A 6,000-nucleotide genomic window follows, 5' to 3' on the forward strand; every position below is an offset into this window, starting at 1 on the left:
ATTTGAATGATTTTCAAAAAAATTTTAAAACTCTTCCCTTCACTTTTACCTTCTCACAGTGGCCTTTTTTTTTTGGTCAGAGGAGGAGGGAGGGAGGGAAACACTAATGTAGTGTTTGGGGATAACCACTCTGTGACATCAGACCTTCCGCTTCCCACTTCTTGGTGGATATTGCTTGCCTGACTTTTCCCAAAATGCACTGTGACATCAGACCTTCCGCTTCCCACTTCTTGGTGGATATTGCTTGCCTGACTTTTCCCAAAATGCACTGAGACACCAGACCTTCCACTTCCCACTTCTTGGTGGATATTGCTTGTCTGAGTTTTCCCAAAATGCACTGAGATACCAGACCTTCCGCTTCCCACTTCTTGGTAGATACTGCTGGTCTGACATCTCCCAAAATGCACCATTGAAGTCCCTCAGCCGCCTTTACCAGCCACCTGTCTGTCTTTCACCTGAGGAAGCACCCAAGGGGCAAGACCGTAGCAGCTGAATGTCCTGGCAAAGCCAGGCTGAGGGAGCAGCCAAAAGATTGCCTGCCTCTGGGCCGAGGCTGCGGTGACCGTGTGTTGTGGGCAGCCTCTGCTGGCAGCAAAAGCCTACTGCACCTGGTATTCCCAGGCGGTCTCCCATCCAAGTACTAACCAGGCCTGAGTCTGCTTAGCTTCCGAGATCAGACGAGATCGGGCGTTTTCAGACTAGTATGGCCGTAGGCATTGACTGCCCTGCTTTCTGGCTAATTCAAGTCTCATAGCTCAGCCGCTTCTTCTTTGCCGCTCATGGCAATTCTTTTCCCTCTCTCCTCCTCCTCCTCCTCCTCCTCCTCCTTTGTGCTCTCTCTCCCTCTCGCCGCTTTTCACATCCTTGCGAGGCGTGGTTGTCTTTCAGCTCAGCCAGCGCCCAAGGGGCAAGACCGTAGCAGCTGAATGTCCTGGCAAAGCCAGGCTGAGGGAGCAGCCAAAAGATTGCCTGCCTCTGGGCCGAGGCTGCGGTGACCGTGTGCTGTGGGCAGCCTCTGCTGGCAGCAAAAGCCTACTGCACCTGGTATTCCCAGGCGGTCTCCCATCCAAGTACTAACCAGGCCTGAGTCTGCTTAGCTTCCGAGATCAGACGAGATCGGGCGTTTTCAGACTAGTATGGCCGTAGGCATTGACTGCCCTGCTTTCTGGCTAATTCAAGTCTCATAGCTCAGCCGCTTCTTCTTTGCCGCTCATGGCAATTCTTTTCCCTCTCTCCTCCTCCTCCTCCTCCTCCTCCTCCTCCTTTGTGCTCTCTCTCCCTCTCGCCGCTTTTCACATCCTTGCGAGGCGTGGTTGTCTTTCAGCTCAGCCAGCGCCCAAGGGGCAAGACCGTAGCAGCTGAATGTCCTGGCAAAGCCAGGCTGAGGGAGCAGCCAAAAGATTGCCTGCCTCTGGGCCGAGGCTGCGGTGACCGTGTGTTGTGGGCAGCCTCTGCTGGCAGCAAAAGCCTACTGCACCTGGTATTCCCAGGCGGTCTCCCATCCAAGTACTAACCAGGCCTGAGTCTGCTTAGCTTCCGAGATCAGACGAGATCGGGCGTTTTCAGACTAGTATGGCCGTAGGCATTGACTGCCCTGCTTTCTGGCTAATTCAAGTCTCATAGCTCAGCCGCTTCTTCTTTGCCGCTCATGGCAATTCTTTTCCCTCTCTCCTCCTCCTCCTCCTCCTCCTCCTCCTCCTTTGTGCTCTCTCTCCCTCTCGCCGCTTTTCACATCCTTGCGAGGCGTGGTTGTCTTTCAGCTCAGCCAGCGCCCAAGGGGCAAGACCGTAGCAGCTGAATGTCCTGGCAAAGCCAGGCTGAGGGAGCAGCCAAAAGATTGCCTGCCTCTGGGCCGAGGCTGCGGTGACCGTGTGTTGTGGGCAGCCTCTGCTGGCAGCAAAAGCCTACTGCACCTGGTATTCCCAGGCGGTCTCCCATCCAAGTACTAACCAGGCCTGAGTCTGCTTAGCTTCCGAGATCAGACGAGATCGGGCGTTTTCAGACTAGTATGGCCGTAGGCATTGACTGCCCTGCTTTCTGGCTAATTCAAGTCTCATAGCTCAGCCGCTTCTTCTTTGCCGCTCATGGCAATTCTTTTCCCTCTCTCCTCCTCCTCCTCCTCCTCCTCCTCCTTTGTGCTCTCTCTCCCTCTCGCCGCTTTTCACATCCTTGCGAGGCGTGGTTGTCTTTCAGCTCAGCCAGCGCCCAAGGGGCAAGACCGTAGCAGCTGAATGTCGTTGAATGTAGCAGCAGACGTAGTCATCCGAGACGCTAGAAGCTGCACGGATCTCCCACATCTCTCACGTGCAATACTTAATCCCAATCACTGACATTTCAAGCACCATTTGAATGATTTTCAAAAAAATTTTAAAACTCTTCCCTTCACTTTTACCTTCTCACAGTGGCCTTTTTTTTTTGGTCAGAGGAGGAGGGAGGGAGGGAAACACTAATGTAGTGTTTGGGGATAACCACTCTGTGACATCAGACCTTCCGCTTCCCACTTCTTGGTGGATATTGCTTGCCTGACTTTTCCCAAAATGCACTGTGACATCAGACCTTCCGCTTCCCACTTCTTGGTGGATATTGCTTGCCTGACTTTTCCCAAAATGCACTGAGACACCAGACCTTCCACTTCCCACTTCTTGGTGGATATTGCTTGTCTGAGTTTTCCCAAAATGCACTGAGATACCAGACCTTCCGCTTCCCACTTCTTGGTAGATACTGCTGGTCTGACATCTCCCAAAATGCACCATTGAAGTCCCTCAGCCGCCTTTACCAGCCACCTGTCTGTCTTTCACCTGAGGAAGCACCCAAGGGGCAAGACCGTAGCAGCTGAATGTCCTGGCAAAGCCAGGCTGAGGGAGCAGCCAAAAGATTGCCTGCCTCTGGGCCGAGGCTGCGGTGACCGTGTGTTGTGGGCAGCCTCTGCTGGCAGCAAAAGCCTACTGCACCTGGTATTCCCAGGCGGTCTCCCATCCAAGTACTAACCAGGCCTGAGTCTGCTTAGCTTCCGAGATCAGACGAGATCGGGCGTTTTCAGACTAGTATGGCCGTAGGCATTGACTGCCCTGCTTTCTGGCTAATTCAAGTCTCATAGCTCAGCCGCTTCTTCTTTGCCGCTCATGGCAATTCTTTTCCCTCTCTCCTCCTCCTCCTCCTCCTCCTCCTCCTTTGTGCTCTCTCTCCCTCTCGCCGCTTTTCACATCCTTGCGAGGCGTGGTTGTCTTTCAGCTCAGCCAGCGCCCAAGGGGCAAGACCGTAGCAGCTGAATGTCCTGGCAAAGCCAGGCTGAGGGAGCAGCCAAAAGATTGCCTGCCTCTGGGCCGAGGCTGCGGTGACCGTGTGCTGTGGGCAGCCTCTGCTGGCAGCAAAAGCCTACTGCACCTGGTATTCCCAGGCGGTCTCCCATCCAAGTACTAACCAGGCCTGAGTCTGCTTAGCTTCCGAGATCAGACGAGATCGGGCGTTTTCAGACTAGTATGGCCGTAGGCATTGACTGCCCTGCTTTCTGGCTAATTCAAGTCTCATAGCTCAGCCGCTTCTTCTTTGCCGCTCATGGCAATTCTTTTCCCTCTCTCCTCCTCCTCCTCCTCCTCCTCCTCCTCCTTTGTGCTCTCTCTCCCTCTCGCCGCTTTTCACATCCTTGCGAGGCGTGGTTGTCTTTCAGCTCAGCCAGCGCCCAAGGGGCAAGACCGTAGCAGCTGAATGTGCTGGCAAAGCCAGGCTGAGGGAGCAGCCAAAAGATTGCCTGCCTCTGGGCCGAGGCTGCGGTGACCGTGTGTTGTGGGCAGCCTCTGCTGGCAGCAAAAGCCTACTGCACCTGGTATTCCCAGGCGGTCTCCCATCCAAGTACTAACCAGGCCTGAGTCTGCTTAGCTTCCGAGATCAGACGAGATCGGGCGTTTTCAGACTAGTATGGCCGTAGGCATTGACTGCCCTGCTTTCTGGCTAATTCAAGTCTCATAGCTCAGCCGCTTCTTCTTTGCCGCTCATGGCAATTCTTTTCCCTCTCTCCTCCTCCTCCTCCTCCTCCTCCTCCTCCTTTGTGCTCTCTCTCCCTCTCGCCGCTTTTCACATCCTTGCGAGGCGTGGTTGTCTTTCAGCTCAGCCAGCGCCCAAGGGGCAAGACCGTAGCAGCTGAATGTCCTGGCAAAGCCAGGCTGAGGGAGCAGCCAAAAGATTGCCTGCCTCTGGGCCGAGGCTGCGGTGACCGTGTGTTGTGGGCAGCCTCTGCTGGCAGCAAAAGCCTACTGCACCTGGTATTCCCAGGCGGTCTCCCATCCAAGTACTAACCAGGCCTGAGTCTGCTTAGCTTCCGAGATCAGACGAGATCGGGCGTTTTCAGACTAGTATGGCCGTAGGCATTGACTGCCCTGCTTTCTGGCTAATTCAAGTCTCATAGCTCAGCCGCTTCTTCTTTGCCGCTCATGGCAATTCTTTTCCCTCTCTCCTCCTCCTCCTCCTCCTCCTCCTCCTCCTTTGTGCTCTCTCTCCCTCTCGCCGCTTTTCACATCCTTGCGAGGCGTGGTTGTCTTTCAGCTCAGCCAGCGCCCAAGGGGCAAGACCGTAGCAGCTGAATGTCCTGGCAAAGCCAGGCTGAGGGAGCAGCCAAAAGATTGCCTGCCTCTGGGCCGAGGCTGCGGTGACCGTGTGTTGTGGGCAGCCTCTGCTGGCAGCAAAAGCCTACTGCACCTGGTATTCCCAGGCGGTCTCCCATCCAAGTACTAACCAGGCCTGAGTCTGCTTAGCTTCCGAGATCAGACGAGATCGGGCGTTTTCAGACTAGTATGGCCGTAGGCATTGACTGCCCTGCTTTCTGGCTAATTCAAGTCTCATAGCTCAGCCGCTTCTTCTTTGCCGCTCATGGCAATTCTTTTCCCTCTCTCCTCCTCCTCCTCCTCCTCCTCCTCCTCCTTTGTGCTCTCTCTCCCTCTCGCCGCTTTTCACATCCTTGCGAGGCGTGGTTGTCTTTCAGCTCAGCCAGCGCCCAAGGGGCAAGACCGTAGCAGCTGAATGTCCTGGCAAAGCCAGGCTGAGGGAGCAGCCAAAAGATTGCCTGCCTCTGGGCCGAGGCTGCGGTGACCGTGTGTTGTGGGCAGCCTCTGCTGGCAGCAAAAGCCTACTGCACCTGGTATTCCCAGGCGGTCTCCCATCCAAGTACTAACCAGGCCTGAGTCTGCTTAGCTTCCGAGATCAGACGAGATCGGGCGTTTTCAGACTAGTATGGCCGTAGGCATTGACTGCCCTGCTTTCTGGCTAATTCAAGTCTCATAGCTCAGCCGCTTCTTCTTTGCCGCTCATGGCAATTCTTTTCCCTCTCTCCTCCTCCTCCTCCTCCTCCTTTGTGCTCTCTCTCCCTCTCGCCGCTTTTCACATCCTTGCGAGGCGTGGTTGTCTTTCAGCTCAGCCAGCGCCCAAGGGGCAAGACCGTAGCAGCTGAATGTCGTTGAATGTAGCAGCAGACGTAGTCATCCGAGACGCTAGAAGCTGCACGGATCTCCCACATCTCTCACGTGCAATACTTAATCCCAATCACTGACATTTCAAGCACCATTTGAATGATTTTCAAAAAAATTTTAAAACTCTTCCCTTCACTTTTACCTTCTCACAGTGGCCTTTTTTTTTTGGTCAGAGGAGGAGGGAGGGAGGGAAACACTAATGTAGTGTTTGGGGATAACCACTCTGTGACATCAGACCTTCCGCTTCCCACTTCTTGGTGGATATTGCTTGCCTGACTTTTCCCAAAATGCACTGTGACATCAGACCTTCCGCTTCCCACTTCTTGGTGGATATTGCTTGCCTGACTTTTCCCAAAATGCACTGAGACACCAGACCTTCCACTTCCCACTTCTTGGTGGATATTGCTTGTCTGAGTTTTCCCAAAATGCACTGAGATACCAGACCTTCCGCTTCCCACTTCTTGGTAGATACTGCTGGTCTGACATCTCCCAAAATGCACCATTGAAGTCCCTCAGCCGCCTTTACCAGCCACCTGTCTGT

The 6,000-nt window shown here is 54.2% G+C and overlaps 10 non-coding genes across 10 annotated transcripts; all 10 read right to left on the minus strand.

The window, feature by feature from the left end:
• Positions 1-596: 596 nt before the first annotated feature.
• LOC144494251 (5S ribosomal RNA) lies at positions 597-715 on the minus strand. Its single transcript, XR_013497876.1, has one exon. It is a non-coding gene; the product is annotated as a 5S ribosomal RNA (ribosomal RNA).
• Positions 716-1,029: 314 nt separating this feature from the next.
• LOC144494252 (5S ribosomal RNA) lies at positions 1,030-1,148 on the minus strand. Its single transcript, XR_013497877.1, has one exon. It is a non-coding gene; the product is annotated as a 5S ribosomal RNA (ribosomal RNA).
• A 317-nt stretch (positions 1,149-1,465) lies between these two features.
• LOC144494253 (5S ribosomal RNA) lies at positions 1,466-1,584 on the minus strand. The gene has a single exon (XR_013497878.1). It is a non-coding gene; the product is annotated as a 5S ribosomal RNA (ribosomal RNA).
• A 317-nt stretch (positions 1,585-1,901) lies between these two features.
• On the minus strand, positions 1,902-2,020 carry LOC144494254 (5S ribosomal RNA). Its single transcript, XR_013497879.1, has one exon. It is a non-coding gene; the product is annotated as a 5S ribosomal RNA (ribosomal RNA).
• Positions 2,021-2,939: 919 nt separating this feature from the next.
• LOC144494255 (5S ribosomal RNA) lies at positions 2,940-3,058 on the minus strand. The gene has a single exon (XR_013497880.1). It is a non-coding gene; the product is annotated as a 5S ribosomal RNA (ribosomal RNA).
• Positions 3,059-3,372: 314 nt separating this feature from the next.
• Positions 3,373-3,491, minus strand: LOC144494257 (5S ribosomal RNA). Its single transcript, XR_013497881.1, has one exon. It is a non-coding gene; the product is annotated as a 5S ribosomal RNA (ribosomal RNA).
• Positions 3,492-3,808: 317 nt separating this feature from the next.
• On the minus strand, positions 3,809-3,927 carry LOC144494258 (5S ribosomal RNA). The gene has a single exon (XR_013497882.1). It is a non-coding gene; the product is annotated as a 5S ribosomal RNA (ribosomal RNA).
• A 317-nt stretch (positions 3,928-4,244) lies between these two features.
• On the minus strand, positions 4,245-4,363 carry LOC144494260 (5S ribosomal RNA). The gene has a single exon (XR_013497884.1). It is a non-coding gene; the product is annotated as a 5S ribosomal RNA (ribosomal RNA).
• A 317-nt stretch (positions 4,364-4,680) lies between these two features.
• LOC144494261 (5S ribosomal RNA) lies at positions 4,681-4,799 on the minus strand. The gene has a single exon (XR_013497885.1). It is a non-coding gene; the product is annotated as a 5S ribosomal RNA (ribosomal RNA).
• Positions 4,800-5,116: 317 nt separating this feature from the next.
• Positions 5,117-5,235, minus strand: LOC144494262 (5S ribosomal RNA). Its single transcript, XR_013497886.1, has one exon. It is a non-coding gene; the product is annotated as a 5S ribosomal RNA (ribosomal RNA).
• Positions 5,236-6,000: the final 765 nt, after the last annotated feature.

This window comes from Mustelus asterias, chromosome 5 (genome assembly GCF_964213995.1).
Source record: "Mustelus asterias chromosome 5, sMusAst1.hap1.1, whole genome shotgun sequence".
Taxonomy (NCBI): domain Eukaryota; kingdom Metazoa; phylum Chordata; class Chondrichthyes; order Carcharhiniformes; family Triakidae; genus Mustelus; species Mustelus asterias.